Raw genomic sequence first — 19011 nt, 5'->3', positions numbered from 1 at the left:
CTCTACAAAGAGGCTAAGCTATGAAGCCATGAATCAAAGGATTACATTGAAGGGGTAGTCAGGAGGGTAGACATCTTTAAGAATCAGTCCATTGACAAGTCAGTAGTAAGAAGATAAACACTCATTCTGATACCCAAGCCGCTGTTGAGACATAAGGTTCACTCACTGTGTGTTGTAACAGTAATAGCTATACTAATTATTAGGTTAGGTAAGGTGGCAGCCCCGTGTAACCGGAGCTCACTTAGGGCCGGTTGTTCAATGTCTGATTAGCACAAATCGGCGGTAGAAGCTCCGGTTAAGCACAACTACTGCTTTATCGATCACATGTTACATGCATGATGTCGAAATCGTCGATAGTGTAGTGGTAGTGATAACCAGATATTGACCAACCGGCCCTTAGACATATAAGATTGCCCTTTGTGATACCACTATTTGGAACGACCCCCTAAACTTTATCGTTAAAACGCTCCGAGCCGATTATGTATTTACTAATACGGATGATCTCGATGCCCCAGAGCTCCTCGGGGCTATTTAGAAAGTGAGGGCCAAAGTACTTCAACTTTAGCCTCGCAAACGCTGGGCACTTAAGAAGGTAGTGTTGAGGTGATTCTACCTCGTCCTCTTCCAGGCAACTGCGATATAAGGGGTCCGGTTATTAAAAAAAAAATTAGCATGATCAATAAGAGTAGACTACGTAAAAATAAGCAAAGTAAAGGAGTTACGGAGCTCAAAGGAACGCAATAAAACCTTATTCCGGTCCATTGGACCCGGCCGGTAGACAAAGAGTTAAATTAGTTGGGAGATGACTGAACCACCTTTCCGCAATCAGAAAGTCATACTCCTATAGCTGTAAATTTTAAAACTGATTCTTCCAAGGTAGCGCTTTCTAAAATACAGCAAATTGTTGTAAAATACGGATTTTGAGATCTAACTGGAAAGTAGTAGTGCTTGGTTATAAGTTTTTTTTTGTTTTATTAATTATTTAGTATACTTTTTGAAAAATTTATTGCCATCTAAGTAAGTAAACTACATAGTTTTCAAACCGTATTCTCTTCTTTAAGCTTTACACGCTTCTTTGAAATCGTAAACCAACAGGCAAGGTCAGTATTCAGTTAAAAGCACAAACAGCCATCTAACAATTGGTATTGTACTTTTAGTTTTATTTCTCAATTGTTGCAAACAATCATACATACATACACAATAAATCCACCAGTGTACATGCACTTACATTCACGTGAATGTATGCTATCCAATGCCTTTTCATATAAATATACAATATTCAGTTCTAAATTTTCACGGCAATGCCATATTATGTTGACCATGAAATATTATCAAACGTTTTAGCTACTTATGTACTTATGTATGTATGTATAAACATATGTGCAGTGTGCATTTCATATAATGTACATAATGCTATTGTTCATTGAAAACTGCAGCGCGCGCAACTCAAGCAAATCAAATGTGCGACTAATTGCTTGACCAAATGTTCCGCCTCCACAACTACCCTCGCTAGATGCAGCAGTGATACTTGTGATACATGTGACATTTTATTAAATTACCCCAAATGTTTCATTTATGCCTTTCGATATGTATGTGAATATACATAGGTATAAGTGTGTGTACATATGCACATGTACCTCATCTACATATCTACATACGTACTTATAGCAATGCATATTAGCATCAAAATATTTCAGCACTCATACGCAGTGTAGTGCCTTCTATAGTATCGAGGCGTGCGACAATCATTCTATATACGTGCATACATATGTATGTAGTATAAAATCGTATGCGGGTATTTGGCAAGAGTATAGATCAGGTACCCGCAGGTTTGCACTGTTTGTATTTGCGCATAACATACATATTTGGTTTTCAATTAGTTTTCAATGCAACTATAACCTACTTTATAATTTGGCCGCAAATTGATTTTCAATGTTCTCTATTGTAATTACAAGTACGTATGCATGAACATATGTCTGTTGTAAAGTTATATGTTTGTGTACACGCCGAATTCGCCACAGAGCGACGAGGAGCTCGAATCGACATCGTTACGACGTCGGTCTGGTGAAGTCGTTTGGGTGAACTCGAAACAGGGCAGTCAACTCGTGGGGAATTCCCCGATTTGCGGCGAATTTCAGTTTGCGTGGGAAATCAGGGGATGTACCATATTTATGGGGAATTTCAGTTTATATGGGGAAGCGGGGGATGAATTGTTTTTGTGAGGAATTAGGTGTAAAAAATGTTCTTTTTTGCTTTACTAATTTCCTAATGATTTAAAAAAATGTATGTAAGTTGGAGTGCCTCACCTGTCATCGTGGAATGGAAAATCGAATTAAAATGCTCGAAATTTTTACAAAAGTTTATTGACTTTTTTAAATATTGCACAAAGTTTGAAACTTGGACTTAAACGGATTTTGTTAGGGAATGTTATATAAATAACTCACAATTGATAACAAAAAATAAAATAAAAATTGTGAAAACTTGTGGTGAAAAATGTGGTGCGATAAAATTTTTTTCGACCGGTGATGTGTGTTAATATTATGTGTAACTTTTTTATTCTTTATTTGTTAAAAAACTTAATAAAATGAACCGAAATACCAGCAGTATATCAAAATAAATACAATTATTATTTTTAATAAGGCCATGTCTATGGGTGGGGAATTTCGGGAAATTCCGGGCAAAATAGGGGAGTTTCATTGTCGAAATCGGGGAATTTTCAAAAATGAGTTGGCTACCCTGACTCGAAACGAGGTCGTTTTTTTCCATACAAACAGCACCGTCGTTCCGACGTCGTTTTTTCTCATCGAATCGAAGTCGTTACGACATCGGTTTAGTTAAGTCGTTTGGGAGAACTCGAAACGACGTCAAATCAAATTCATTTTTTCCATAAAAAATTTGTACTCTATAATTTAATGAGCTATAAAACTGCTTTATATTTTTGCAATTAATTCATTTGGAAAGTTTGAAACTTTAAGGAATGCTGCTGATTTGTTGTTTTTTTAAATATTGCACACAATTTGAAACTGGACTTGTATGGTTTCTGTTAAAGATTTTGACATCGTTTTGCGGTTCGCTAATACCTAATACATCATTTTTTGCGGTTCGCCGGTGAATCGTTTTTGCGACTCGCCGGTGAGCTAGTAGGAAGCGACGTCGCTACGAAGTCGTTTGGCAAATTGGGCGTGATTGGTGGGAAGCGTAAGGAAATTCAAGATAGCGCATAATTTTGAAATAATTTTATAAGTTTTTATGTTTTTAATCTCATTTTAAACTATTTGGTTGTTTTCTTTCAGTTCTTTTAACAAAATATCGAGATGAATACATATTGCGAAATGCAAAAAAGACATATTTAATACAAAAAAAGGTCGTTATACATATATGTATGTACATGCACGTATAAAAATAGGAACTTCTGCTAAAATTATTTAAGATGAAGAAATGTAATTCTTAATGCTTTGTAATTTTTTTATCGTTGTTATTTTTTAATTGAAAATATTGTCACATCTCAACAGCTCTCCCTTTTTGGTACATCGGGGGGTCAATTCTCGTTCTGCGTTATTGTGAAGTAAAGAAAAAACACCGAATTTTTTCGATGTTAATTTGTTATCGTTATCAACATTTTTCACTTTTCTTGATCAATTTAAAAAAAGCAAAAAAAAGGGGATGAATTAAATTGCCTAAAAATTATGGAAACTAAAAGGTTAAAAATAAAATTGGCAAAAAATTAAGCCCACACAAATTTCAAGTTTAAGTTTGCCACAAATGGTTGGTAAATTTCGAAATCATTTGCAATTCCTACAATGGTACCTGTAATTGTATAAATATTGTATGCACATAAATAAGTACATATGTATAATATGTGTGTATTAAGTTGCCGTATTTTATATTTTACGAGCTGCTAATTTATTCAAAATAACTTTTTTGCAGTTGTCACGCTCTTAATTTAGTCACCTTGCCACCTATCGATTGTCAAGCGATAATTGATGGCGTTAGCATAGCACCGCGAGTTGATGGCCAATTTGTTGGACATTTATGGGAGCCACAAACACCTAAAAGAGCTTGAGAAAACACCTACGCTAACTTGTCGTCGTGTCGTCTGCCAGAAATTGATGACTACCACTAATATTTTGCATTTGTTTTTGTGGTTTTAAATAGAATATTTGGTTATTGTTTTTTGACCATATTCGCACTTAACTTAAGCTGATGCAAAAAAAAATACAAGTTCATACATTAGGGTGGCAAAAAAAAAAAATTGCATATGTGGAAAGTAAAATCGGAACTTTAATGCTCTCGAAATCGAAAAATATTTATATGTCGCTAAAGGCGCTCAAAAATTTCCATGTATTTTATATGAAGGAAAACAATTTTTCGTGCAAATCGTATAGAATCCTTGAAAATTAATATTAATTAGCAAATCTTGATTCTCTACAGGAGAATTTCAAGGAATAATACCTTTTTGTTTATTTAATAATTTTTTAATACTTATAATGTACTCCATTTCTATTTTTTTGGCGTTTTTAAGGGAATGATAAAAATTAGGTAAAGTTAAAAAATAATTGAATAAACAATTATTCCTTGAAGTCTCCTGAAGAGAAACCGAGTTGTCCCATTGAAAAGATTCTACGTAAACTTGTTTTTTTTCCATATCAAATGCATTAAAATTGCGGCTTTACTTTCTTGGGATCACCCTAGTACGCGGACATATGTATGTGGATAACTGTGTATAGGTTTTAAAGTTTGATAAAATATTGAGGTGATTTATATTCGAACAAACATACATATAACTACATACATATTTACAATATCGATCCATATGTTCTAGGCATTTATTATACAAAAGAATAATTGAACTTTGGCCATTGTTTGGTTAGTTGGAAATTGTCAGTGATAACGTAAAGGAATTTTGCTTTTATTGGTATATGCAACCCGCTTGTCACGTGAAGCAATATATCGAACCCTAACTGCGAAAATAACGTAAGCCAATATTTTATTTTATTTTTGGCGCAGAAGTGCATGTAGATTCTCTAGGAGTATTTCTGCATCAAAGAGAAAATTTTGTTATTTTCGCGGTTAGGACCAGTGATCGGACTTTAAAAAATTCCGTGTGGTAGAATCTGGGAAAAAATGCGGTAGATTTCAAAAAAAATGTGGTAGATCTCTAGATTTGGATCAAACTTTGTACAAAAATTAAAAATATTCTGCAAGGTTCGAAGTTGCTAAATATTGCGTTGAGTTCTGGCAATTTTTTTCCATCACAGTGTAAAGCAGTTCCTTCCATATTAAGATATTTTTCGAACATATTTTAAGAGATTTCTGCAACCTTGCGGAGTGCTGCCAGCTTTTCTTTTTATCACATCCCGAAGTAGCGAACAAATGTGGCACGTTCCAGAAACAGCTAATTGGGATTTGCGATTTTGAAAATTCTTATGTAAAAGTAAACAACGCCTCAGAAACCTGAGATGCATTTAAATTTGCTAATACTTTCACAAAAATCGCCGGATTTTAAGATTTTCGCTATTAATTATTTTTATAAATCATATATTTTGCAATTTAACACAATAAAACGGCGTTGCCTGTCGAGAAATTGATTACTGAGAAAATTTACTATTTTACAGTTTATTTCATCCTCCCATTGGGCTTTGTTTACTTTTACTTGAGAAATTTCATCGTTTCCGGGAATGTGGAATCTTGTATTATATCATTCTTATTACCATATCGTGTAAAGTTAAGAAAATTATGTCAAGCAAAAATAAAACTTCTCAAAAACGCGAATATGTGGTAGACTTCAGACCTTGAGTGGTAGATTTGGTAGATGCTCAAAAAAGTGGCAGATCTACCACAATGTGGTAGAAGTCCGATCACTGGCTAGGGCTTGACTTGTATTTATAGAAGCAAATTTTCATGAGGCAAAAACGAAGGGAACAGCAGCTAGCAAATAAATTAGTAATAACGTTGTTTCTTTCTTTCATTAGTACGATTCATGAAATATAGCAAAGTTGTTGCACTGCCGCATTAATTGAGCTGGCAATAATTGTAAAGCAAAGAGCACCAGAAATACATACACTCGGAAAAAACCATTTATTTTCCTTTCTTTCCGATCGTCAGTCGGAAACTGGACTCGAACCCAGGCCCTACGAAATTGTATTACGCACTTCTAACCACTGCACTCTGGGCAAAAAATTATAATTTTTTTTGTGCATTAAGTCTAAATATGTGTAAAGATATTTAGGGAGTTCACAAGGTGTTGTATACTGTCGTACTGTTGTATGTCATAAACTTTAAACGGCTAAAACTATATTTAAGGAATTCGCAAGCTAATATAAAAGTTTTATTATGAAATTTCACACCGTTAAAAAATAGTTGGTGGTGATTTAAAGTCCTCTAAACATTTATGTAGCCGTTAAAAACTTTACAGCATACGACAATACGACACGTTCGACACCTTGTGAACCACCCAACTAATCCAAAATTCGTTTTAAATATGTAGTACAGAGTTCCCAGTTGACCTATTATTATTTTTTTTTTTGATCGAGGTACTATATAGCCGCCATGTACCCGCCATGTACCCTACAGAAACTTTGTTGTTTTTGATGCTATCTACTTGAAATTCGGTGTGTGTTCATTTTAATTTAATTTAATGTAAAGGTCTTCCAAAAGACTAGAAAAAACGGTTCCGGATGACTGAAACTTAATTCAAAAAGACCCAGAAGAACCTGTTCTCAGAAATAGCGAAAATCTAAATCCAAAGAACTGAAAACCCATTTCAAATGAACAGAAAATCGGCCCAGAAGCGCACATTGCACAATTCGCGGAGAACAGGCAAAATGGGGCCAAAAATATGAATAATAAATTGAAAGGTCTTAAGAATGTTTTAACATAACTATATTTTGGCCGAAACTAGGCCAAACATCTCTAGTACGTTCGTTCAGAAAGCAGTGCCGAGCCGAGCGAAGAAAGCCGAAGCGTAGCGAATCTACGGCAGTTTACACTAAACGAGGCGGAGCAATGTTTGCCGCATGAAAACGGCTGCAAAATAACGCAAAACTTATCGCCAAACATCATGGTGAAATAAAAATAAAGTGATATCACTATTCTATTCCAGTACGACGGTAAATTTTAAACACAAAAAAAAAAATATATTGGCGAAACTGTGGGTAAATTATAGTAAAACTGTGTACTTTGCTTTTCTCTCTGACGTCAGGATTTTTTTGAAAGGATATGATTATTTCAAAAAATTATTGAAACAATTCAGTGCAATGTAGGATAACAATAAGGCTATAATATAAATGCAAAAATTCTGCAGAATTATAGCAAAATACATTTTTTGATGCATAAGGACGAATGGACATACATATATGGAAAATGTCCTTTACAAATTTTGTCCTTAAATATCCTTGAAAATTTGCAATATTTATTTTTATTAAATTAAAAAGAAAAAATTTATTAAAAGCGCATTTTCTATACCTACTCATCCTTGTTTATCAATAAACCTTGTTGTTTCTAAATTCTACAGAATTTTCTCTCCCATTTGGTATCCATACTGTTATTCCATATTGCATTGATTATTTTTAAATAATTTTTTGATTTAACCATATCTTTAAATTTCCTATGTCCTTTGGAAAACAAATCCTGACGTCAGTGTGAAAAACTAAAAACCCAGTTTTACTATATTTAGCACATAGCTTCGTGAATATATCGCACGGTGAAATAAATATTTAAAACCCAAAATATGCACATAAAATATTAAATAAAACTTGAAAATATGCAGTTATAAATGATGTTTTTCTTTTGCCATCCATCAAGTTCTATTTCAAAAAGGACATAAGTATTGATTGACATATAACGTGCTTGATTCCAAAACTAGCCCCATGAGCTAGGTAAAATTCTGATGTTTGTATTCACCACGAGAAATATTAAATTTTTGGTTTGATCCGTCAAAATTCCACCTTCCGACTTACATAAGTAATTTCGTTTTTAATAGTTTTTATAAGCCTCTTCTTTTTAATTTCTTGTTATCCTTTCTGGAAATTTGAGATTTTGCAAAAATAAGTTCTTGTAAATTCAATAAAAGATTATAGAAACTGGGAATTGCTTCCTACAACAACTACTTTTTGCGGCGATGCCACCCTTCGCCACGGTTTTACGTTCTAGAAAAGGTTTCTGTTTCCGATGCATGCTATCATGCACTGACCAAAACTCAGGCGAATATTTCGCGTTATGATTATTTCCAGTAATAAAAGTTTTTTCAAACTAATTAAAAATATTGAAAATAAAAATTGTGTATTAAAATATAAGTGCGCACTTTTTCAAAGTAATGACATGTCCTATTTAACATTGTTTACATTATATCTTAAAACTGAATTTTGTAATTCAGTATTTTGAAAAGCAGAATTTTGAGAAGCAGAATTTTGTTAAACAGAGTTTCGTGTTCCGAATTTTGTAGCACCAGAATTTCGATACCAACCCCAACAACAGCTACTGATGCCACCTTTTTCTTATTTGACCATGAGCAAACATTTTGTTAATTGTGCTTCAAAATATTTGTGGAAAATAAAAACTTCATTTCATTATTTTAATTTTTTTATTTATTTTAAAACCAAAAACAGCTCTTCTTCCGGCTCCAAAACGCTTCTAAAAACACCCATACATATGGGTTCAAGAATGCCGAATATCCCTACAATCTGTTCGACGGCATTGAGACAATATCTACTGAGTCCCAGTGGCAGATATGTGGAAATTTTCTCATAGTCTTCTGTTGAAAAAAATTCAGTATCACAGAAGAGATTTTCTTACCTAAAACAAAGCTGTTCCGCATAAACTTTTTGTAGTATATGTAACTGAGAAAGGATTTTAAAAACGGAACTTTTGTTTGCAATGCAGATTGGGATTTCAAAGTTTTGAGTCCTCGAAAAGGCAAGAGTCAACAACTTCTTCTACATCCAATTATAGTAAGTATATCACTAAACTATTGGCGTCTGGTTGTGTGACGCTATAAGTATATAGTAACAGCTTATAAAAAATATGTATGTACATATCGCACACCGTCTTTAAAATAGTCACAACTCAAAATGTGGCATTTTTAAGTTTATGGGCTAAAAATGTACACAGAGCTTGTTATAATTTGTCAAAAAAAACCTAACACAAACAGGTTCTACTACATATTACGATATTTTTGATTTTCTTACATAGTTGTTTGATTTATGTGACTCTTATCAATTCTACGAATTATCGTAGTAATTGTTATTTTTATTGTATTGATAAGGTTAGAAAACTCACACAGCTAGCGCCACTTGAGTATGCGAATAAGCAAAAAAAAAACAAGTATATTTAAAGTGCTTTCACACTACCATCCACCAATACATTCATACCATTGTTGTTGCGAATATTCGCATTCGCATTCGCAACCGCAGACCTTCCGCATTAAGTATAACATTCGCATTCGCAATAATCAATGCGGAGCTTTTGCGAATGTGAATATTGTACAAGTGCACTGATAAAATGTATGTATGTATATCTGGCAAACAAAACGACAAATTGTGGCCAATATTTTTTGCCTGTGGAGATGCTAAGTTTAGAACTGTCCCTGTTCTTTTTGTAATTTAAAGTCAAAGAGTAAGATCCTTCCATAAGTATTTTCAGCGGATATGTTCAACGTCCTGCTATAAAGAGAATCGACTGTTTGCGCGGTGAAAGATAATCTTTAATTAGGTAAGAATTATGGAACTATGGAATATTATTTGTCAAAGATCTGTTGAAAAAAACTGGATGCATCGCTAGTTTTTTCCACTTTTTCTTAGATAAGTGTAGTATTTTTTTTTTCATAAACGGCTTATTATGATTAATTGGTGATTTCGTTTTTCCCAAAAATGTTGCCCTTCCACGGTGCAAAATGTGTTTGATGTTACACTCAACCCAGGCATTTCATAATACTGTCGTTTCAAGCAACCATCTTGCTTTCAGGGCAACCTTCTCCCCTGAAAAAGCTTTTTTGCATTACAAAAGTGTGAAATTTTAAGAAACGAACACAAAATTTTAGAATCGAGCACGAAAAAAGAACCTCTTGCTTTATTATGATGCACTCGTCGAATCATAAGCCCCACATCGATTTTTGCAAAATAAATTTAGTTAGTTGTGACTTTTTTGTATCTCAGCGACAATGTGAATTACGCCCTTTCATACAATATTACCGAAATGTTAAAAATTTGCGTTCATTTTGATTTGATGACTCATGGTACCGACAGCGGTGAGTCATTAATTGTGACTGCCTGCGACTAGGAAAGGTCGAGCTCAGCAAATAAAAAAAAAAAACTAATTACATGCTATTTATTACAGGTGAGCAGCTCTGAGACTTTCATCGTCCGTGATTCCAATAATTCAAATTATAATAAAAAACTGGGTGCCCTTTTAACAAATTTTCGTAGAAAACATTCCTAGAAAATAAACATTTATTTGCCATATCCACCTATTTAGAACCTTGCTATAGCACACATTTTCTAAACCAGTCACAAAACAAAAAGTATTGAAAATGAATTACAAAAAGTAGAGTCGAAAAACGCTGATTACGTTACAGGTTCTCCAAATTCTGAAACAACCAAAAGAATGAGAATGAAGAATTCTTTGGATAACAACGTTGTTTAAACAATGATCTTGCCATGATGCTAGATTGTGTAAATGAAAGTCAGGAGGAGGATACATCCGTCATATGCAGCCCCGATGCAATTCTCAAAAAGGAATTATTGCACCGCAATAAAAAAAAATATATATTTATAACTGAAAGTCCTCTCAACCGGTGCAGCGTCAATCGAAAAGAATGTGCAATTTTGGGAAGTTTCAAGTTTTTCGATTGTTATGACCCTTTAAAAAACAGGCTGTAACCCTAAAAGGCAGCAACATTACTTTTTATAAAATATAATGTTCCAAATTTTTAAATTCAAGTACTAAACCAAAAAATAAAAAACATTCTTAAAAATTACTAACTTTTCAACTTTTTATTTACCTAAATACTTTATTTACTCACCTAAATTATTACTTACAAATTCTTGACATACGCATTCGCATCCGCGGACGTAACATTCGCAACATCCCTAATACATACATACATATGTATACATACGCCTACAATTTATATGGCGCCAGTACAACACAGGTGTTTCCCCAGTTTCGTCAATGCCGGTGCCGTTAAACTGGCTGACGCTTAACGATTACGGCGGAATGCATTTGAATTACATATTTCAATGAAATAATATAAAATGATATAGCAAAGGTAATCAGTCTTTTAGATTTTTTTTAATGAATACGTAATAACAATGCGCGCAATAAATCAAAATGAAGATATGCGGAAGATCATATTTAGATGAATAAACCTACGTACAAACGTGCTTATCTAGGTATTTGGACGCATTTGGGCTGGGTAAAATTAGGTTAATTTGGTGTATCTGATATTTCGACTTTTTTATTACTTTGTCGATATGTACATACATATGTATGAATTCGAAAAATAATTGAAATATGTAGTTTCATCTGCTCACTATGGCTTTTTGCTGTTCCTTAAGTTATTGGCAATTCGACGGAACATTTAATTGATAGCAATACTTTGTCTAATAACGGTCGCTATTCGGTAAGCAAAGGCTAACCTTTTCTCAAAAGCTGAAAATATAATGACACAGAAAAGAAACCGTGTATCAGGCAATTTTTTTTTTCTTACCTCAGTTATTGATGATAATTTTTTTGTTTAATGTGTTACACTAAATTTATAAATCTTAATTTTTGTGCATTTCCCCTTGTATATTAAACAAAAAAACAAGTAATTAATAAGACCAGACTTCAAAACTGACTCAAGAATTAAAAAATCTAGTGAACCCACACCCGCCAAAATTGAATTGCAGTTTTTAAACAGGTTCCTGTCCACACTGAAAATAAAATTTTTGAAAAGTGCTACGAAAAACTTTCGTAGTCTTGGTTTTTGTACAATGTACGAAACTTTCGTTCATAATACGAACACATTTTTCACAACGAAACAAGATTTAACGAACCATTCGTACAATTAACGAAATCTTACGTTTATTTTGCGAATCACATTCGTAAATTACTGAACAAATCTCTGTACGAATAATTTTGTATATTGTACGAATGCATTCGAAATATTTACGTATAGTTTTAAAATTTACGAAATCTACAATTCTGTATTCGTACAATTTACTTAATACTTTCGTACATAGAACAAATGCAGAAACATTTTTTTTTTTAATTCGTACAACAGACGAATATTTTCGTACAATATACTAAATTACCGTCAGTTTAATATTTCATTATATTTTTATGTACTGCGTGTCATTGCGAAACTACTGCTTGGCTACTGTGAGACGTATAATAAAATTTTAAAAGTTTTAAGAAGTTTTTACTGGATAAATGTACAATATAAAATTAAATGTTAAGGCTGTGGATAAATGCTTTTAAGCATATAAAGTTTTTAACATCGCCCACGCTGAGCCTTGTTCTGCAATGTGGGACTTCATAAATAGGCAATTTCATCAGTTAGCTATCAACGGCAAGCCCAAGCCAGGAACAGACGCACTACTTAATGAAATTTTAAGTAAGGGTCTGATTATGCATACTTCGCATAACTTCACATAACCATTTGTACCAGTGCACTAAAAATGTAACTTAAGAAATTGTGAAGCAAAATCTAAACTCAACAGATCGCTAAGTTTTTAAAAGTTCTGCTAATTTATGGGTAATGGAATACATACAAAGTACATACGAAATTACAGTTTGAAATTTATGCGAAGTTGTGCGAAGTTATGCGAAGTATGCTTAATCAGACCATAAGTACATGTATGATTTTTCACTAAAATTTGCCTTTCAGACGCCTTATAATTTTCCTTTAATTTATAGTCGAGAAAGGAAACAAACATCGAAGAAGCTGCTAATCTGCCAAGTACCTCCACATAAAAACATTGCAAAACATTTTGTTAAAGAAAAACGCTTAAAATTAGTAAAGTGTTGTGTTATAATTCGTCTTATGTTTTTTTACAGTGTGTTGAATGAAAGCAATCGGAAGTTCTACGAAACAACCGCAGATTTTAGGAAAATAATTTCGTAAAATATACGAACTATTTTGTGCATTTTACAAAAATTTCGTAAAAAATAAAGAAATAGTACGAAATTATTTAGTAAGTAGTACGAAATCCGTTCGTAAATGGTACGAATACATTCGTAAAATGTACTAAGATCTGATGTCTCATATTTTCGTAGTATGTACGACAACAGTTTTGTACAATCAACGAAAACTTTCGTGACTCAAAATGACGAAAACTTTGGTAAAATGTACGTAAGTTTTCGTTATATTTACGCAGATTTTATTTTCAGTGCAAAAACTAAATAAATATTCCAAATGTTTCATCTAAATCCCTTCAGCCAGAGTGCAGTGACTTAACACATGGTCTCGGTTTTCATTTAATAGAACTTCAAATAATCCTGCACCGTTAATAAAAAGTTCTAAAAACTACAGTGCTTTAAATTGACATCTTATTTTTGAAATTCGGAATAACGGTGCAGACCTGATGACCTTCACCAGGTTGACCGAGCTTTGCTCGGAATGCATACATTTTTTTAACTTTTCCATTGGATAGCTTTAATAAAAAAAAATTTGTTGTGTAATATTGTGAACGGAATTTTTTATTTAACACTACACCTATCCGATACTTCTTCCCATATAAATTATGTCGATAAAAAAAATATTTTCCATGCGTTAAAATTTTAGCAAAATAAAAAAAAACTTTTAAAATATAACGTTAACCAAATATCGTCAATATTTTTACGGAGTCGGTACCCCAGAATTCTTTAAAAACGATATTTTGGAAACAAATTTAAAAAATATTACATTTTGAATGTAATAAGTTTAAAAAATATCTGAGATTAAAAATTAGGTGGCAACCCTATTTAGAAATACGCCAGATTTAAGAGTAAATATTTTTGAGTGGAAATGTACTGTGTGTATATACATACAAACATACTTACGAAAAATGCTCTTTGAAATTTGTAAGATACTAATTGGTAGCAGAAAAGGGGCAACCATCAACAAAAATATTTCAGGATTAAAGTTCCCAAAAATACCTTTCATTTGCTATCCATATTAAGTTATTTTAAACGGTTAAATTCTATGTAATCGAAAATAAGTGGCAACCTTAAACTAATATCTTAAGGGACAACACATACTATATAGGCATAGCATTATTTCGAGAGCTTTCTTTTAGCACCCGTAAAGAGTAATGTTGTATGTTAGGAAATTTTCAAAACACTTTCCATATAATACCCTTATTATTATATTTTACTTAGTTTTTAACTAATCTTAGTGGCAAGCCTACACAAATATTCTCGGAGATAACATCTATCTAAATAACACTAAAATGCAAAATATTATATCAATACAAACTTTCATCACAATCGTTGGAGCCGTTTCAAAAAATGCCTTCTCGAAATGTAAATGTGTGCATACAGTTATAGTTAGATAGATAATTATTTTCGAATTAAACTCTTTTGGTGTACACTCATATTTCAACCCTAGAAAGATAACCTACGTCGCAGAGGCGCCTGCCCGATGAGCATACTTTTGTAAATTTTTAATGAGGGCTCTAGTGATTTGTGTTTAAAAGTGTTTATAATGCCCAAATTTATGATTAGAAAATCGTGCGCTTCTGAAGCGTATTGTTATATTTTACGTTAGTTGTATATGGTTATCTTTCTAGGGTTAATATTGCATTTAACTTGTGTGTAAGTAAAATAAATTACACTTTTCAAACCGGTGGCAACACTCTGCAAAATATTTTCCACTACTAACTTCTTAAACCTATTTTGTCTCGCACATTTATGGTGATACATATTTCGTTTACCTATATCCCTAAGTTCAAACCGAAATAAATACATAATTTTATATTGATTTTTTAACAGGTGGCAACTCTTTTTGAAAAAGTAAAACCTATTTGTTGGAAATCGAACGAGCGGTGCGGATCTAATGGCTTTGATTATTATTGACGTACCACTTTTTCTATAAAAAAAAAAAAAAAATTGTATCTGTTCAATATTGCAACATAAAAAAAAAATTATTTTATTTTGATAATTTAAATTTTTCACTCGATACTTCAATATACACGATATTTATTCAGTACTCGATACTTTTTTCCTATATCAGAAACAGGCCAAAGTATCGAAACAAATGTATTATCGAATGATTACTATGTGTGCTCTAGAAATGTTTTTATATTCATTGGATTGTTATATTTGGTAGCATTTCTGAGAATTTTTCAGTACTAATAAGTTCTTTTTTTGGAAAAACTTGCATATGTTGATCAGATAAGAATAGGCCTATATAAAGATATCGATAAACATACATGCACCATCCATAAAAAGCCTAGGCTATCTTTGCGTGTGTGCAAAGGTGTATCGAACTGGTGGATTGGGTGCAAATTTCAAATTTCCACAAATATATAAGGCCGTGAGAGCAGCAGTGGCCTAACCCACAATTTTATAGTATAGAGATAAACGACATTTTTAATAACACGGTTGCATGTACCTTTTATGGCATGTAGTAGTGGTGGTAGAACAGGTGTTACAAATAATTTTGGCGTTAGAATAATTTCAAATACACCGCCAAAATCTTATGTTATGATCAGTGTTGCCAAATTATATTTTTAAGGCCTGTATGCAGCTCTCAAGAAAAGCAAAAGCTTCATATAAAATGACGTACAAGAAATGCCTAAGAAATTTTCTGGAGTAAAATTTCCTTAAGGCAGTACGCAGTTCTTAAGAAATTTACTACGCTTTCTACTACGGGTTTCTAAAGTTTTTTGTGAAAAAAGAGCACAAGGCAACCCAGGTTTTTGCAACAGAAATATATGCCCGTTCCATTATTTCTTGAGGAAAGAGTGAGGCAACAGGCTGTGAGGTATCAAAAATGTCAAAATTCCTTGGGCACACACGCGAAATAATGGCAATTTTTTCTTGACCGTTTTCTTGAGAGCTGCATACAGGGCTTTAATTGTAATTGCATACGTAAATGCTACTTTTTTGGAAGTACTCGTATATACCATACATTAGAATTAGGGATGTTTATTTTTTAGCTTTTTCCGATCCCGAGATTTTCTGGACGCCGTTATCACAATCCCGGGATCGCGAAATTAGTCCCAAGATCGATAAAATCGATAAAATTGCTTCCATATTGTTTGAGAAGCTCTGCTTCCATAAAATATATAATAAATAAATGGGTTTGAAACTTACTTTTTATTTAAAGTGAATTTGAATTTTTTTTCTCTGACGTCAGGAGTTATTTGAAAGGACAAGGAAAAGGAAATTTAGAAAATAAAAAAATTTAAATTTTTTGGATTCACAAGGACGAATAAGTAATTTTTTATGCTGATAAAGTTAGAAGGATTAAAATCCGAGGAAGTTGTCGAGTTTATATAAGTCCTTAACATATAATTTTTTCAAAAACAAATATTGCGAAATTTCAAGGATAACATTTTAAAAGGACATTTTAATTATTTACCAGTCCTTCTGCACAAAAAACTTGAATCTGTTTAAATTCTACAGGATTTCCTCTTTAATTTGATGCCCATACTTTTTCTCTAAGCACATTTCTCTGAATTTTTTAAATCAATTTTGAATTACTGGTTCCAGAGTGAAAAACTAAAAACGCAATTTTACTATATTTGGCCCATGGTTTAGCGAATATATTGATATTCGAGTTTAAAATTTACTATCGCGCGGTGTTATATGTATAACGAGATAGACATTTATAAAAAAGCATTAATTATTAAATAAAAAAAAAAGAAATATAGCAAATACTGCTCAAGAAAAGGAGTTTCTATTATTGCCATTATGCAAATTACAAATCCTGAAAATCCCGGGATTATATGCCAAGAATCCCGGGATTAACATTCCTAATTAGAATGTATCAGAAAATTAGCATTTACATATGGAAATACAGATCGTGTAAGAGTCCTGTTACCGATTGGCCTGTAATAGCAGTGATGCTATTGGATTAGCTAATTAACTTGAAAAGTTTTTACGAAAAACGGCGATAGTCATTCATTTCCGTATTTCGAGCTAGAATTCAAACTTGAAATCGTAGAGCATCGTCTACAGTGACTTCAAAGGGAAGTCACAGTTGGTAACAGTGAGTGACTAAAGTATTGAGAAGGAGAATTTAGTATAAACTCCTTGAAAAAGTTCTGCGAATAAGTTACAAGATTTGTGAGCATTGTTAGATACCGCTCCACCATATTCCATACTGGTAGGCAAACCGTTCGTTTGGTTTGTCTTTTAGGGCCGGTTGCTCAAAATCTGGTTAAGACTAACTGCAGGCAAAACATTGTTATCGACGTGATGGACTCCGTTACATATAAAATGGAGTCAATAACATCGATAACGTCGATAACGATGTTTAGCCTGTAGTTAGTGCTAACCATAAATTTTTCTTGAGTTTTCCACCTTTTGGAATGTTTTATCTCTTTCTCGAAAGAACCGTGACAAAAAAGTGACATCTTGCGACCATGAAAAATCACCCTCATGCGTCGAAAGAAGTTTTACTTCAAACATCTTTTAAAACTAATTGTAAGTACTCGTACCACACAAGAAGTTCGATTAATTCCGTTGAGACTGCATAGCGATTATTTGACATTAACAAAGCAACAGAATAGTTACGTAGCAAACATATGGACATAGTTATGTATGTATTTATGTACATAACAAACGCAACAGACAAAAACATAGTATAGTTTAACAAAGTAAAATAAAAAATCGACCGTAGAAACAATATGATAATTGCAGAGATAAACCAAAAATGTAAAACGGCAAACAAGGAAATTGGAGCGGCATAGCACTGCGCAGCGCAGCGTTTCCCAACGCAATACTCGGGTAGATAAGATCGCCAAAAGAATGCTGACATGAGCGTCGGCCGACACCGGCAAATATCGGAGCGAAACGCGAAGGCAAACGAGGTACGACATTTCGAATGCCACTGCAGCGCCGTCGGAATGGTAGGTGGTTGATTTGGGGGCGTTAAAGTCCTAACGATGTTTGTAACCACATACTGACTATTTACATACATACATATGTATGTGTGTACTTATGCATTTGTATCACCTGCTTTATAAACAAATCGAAGTGCAATCAAACAATCGACGACGACAATTGAACGAATTTGCGACTTAGGGCAGCCAAGTGGAAAATTAAAATTGAAAAATATTTTAATTGAGATTGCATTCGAAACAGTTGTCCTAACTGAGACGAAATTTACATACATACATAGATTAGCATTTTTTTGCTTTGATTGTATTTAGTTTTATTTTTTCGCTCTTCGATTTGTGGTTTGTGATTATCGTAGGCAGTTCGTTAAAATTTTATAAATCAGCGCATTTATTCAGCGAAAATGTAAAAAGAGTAAAAGTAATCTAAGATTAATGGCTATTGATGTTGCAAAGATAAGTGAGAAATTCAGAATTGCCTGGATATATTTTGATTGTATTTAATGTTAACAAAGCATAAGCCTTTAGCTACTTTAAAGTAACGGTATAACACATTGTAAGCAGAGAGCAGTCATTTTGTTAGCACAATACAAATCTAAACAATAATGAAATGGTATGGAAGAAGATATTGATTGATGTCGTGGTCGATGTCGATAAATACACTAATATAAAAATAGCTTTCGATGTCAGTAGCTATATCGTTAAATACATTTTCATCGATACGTATGTATTTCGAAAATTTCAACGATAAGGGCTGCTGGTATGTGGCAGATGATAATTATTGATATTCTTTAAAAAAAAAAAAAATAAACTAACACAGATAAACATATTGAAATAATCAGCTTTATCATGAGCTTAATTTTTTCCGAACGGGTTCATTTGCCACTATGGGTGGATGAACAAATTTCGGTTGAATCTATCTTCTTATAAGGTGGTTAATTAATGTCAAAATAATGTATTTATTGTAATTCTTACTTTTGTTTTTGCT

General features: G+C 32.9%; 1 protein-coding gene and 1 long non-coding RNA gene across 3 annotated transcripts in view; one reads left to right on the top strand and one right to left on the bottom strand.

Moving 5' to 3' along the window:
* The window catches only part of LOC118746024 (putative uncharacterized protein DDB_G0271606), a 583517-nt gene that overhangs the window by 519376 nt on the left and 45130 nt on the right, over window positions 1-19011 (bottom strand). The window lies entirely within an intron of this gene.
* Window positions 12554-12998, top strand: LOC118746027. The gene is made up of 2 exons (XR_004993753.1): window positions 12554-12592; window positions 12895-12998. It is a non-coding gene; the product is annotated as an uncharacterized LOC118746027 (long non-coding RNA).

The sequence above is a fragment of the Rhagoletis pomonella genome, unplaced genomic scaffold, assembly GCF_013731165.1.
Source record: "Rhagoletis pomonella isolate Grant_MI unplaced genomic scaffold, Rhpom_1.0 Rhpom_scaffold_00010, whole genome shotgun sequence".
NCBI classification, from domain to species: Eukaryota; Metazoa; Arthropoda; class Insecta; order Diptera; family Tephritidae; genus Rhagoletis; species Rhagoletis pomonella.
The sequence above is the reverse complement of the archived record's forward strand: the minus strand, read 5'-3'. Positions and strand labels throughout refer to the sequence as shown.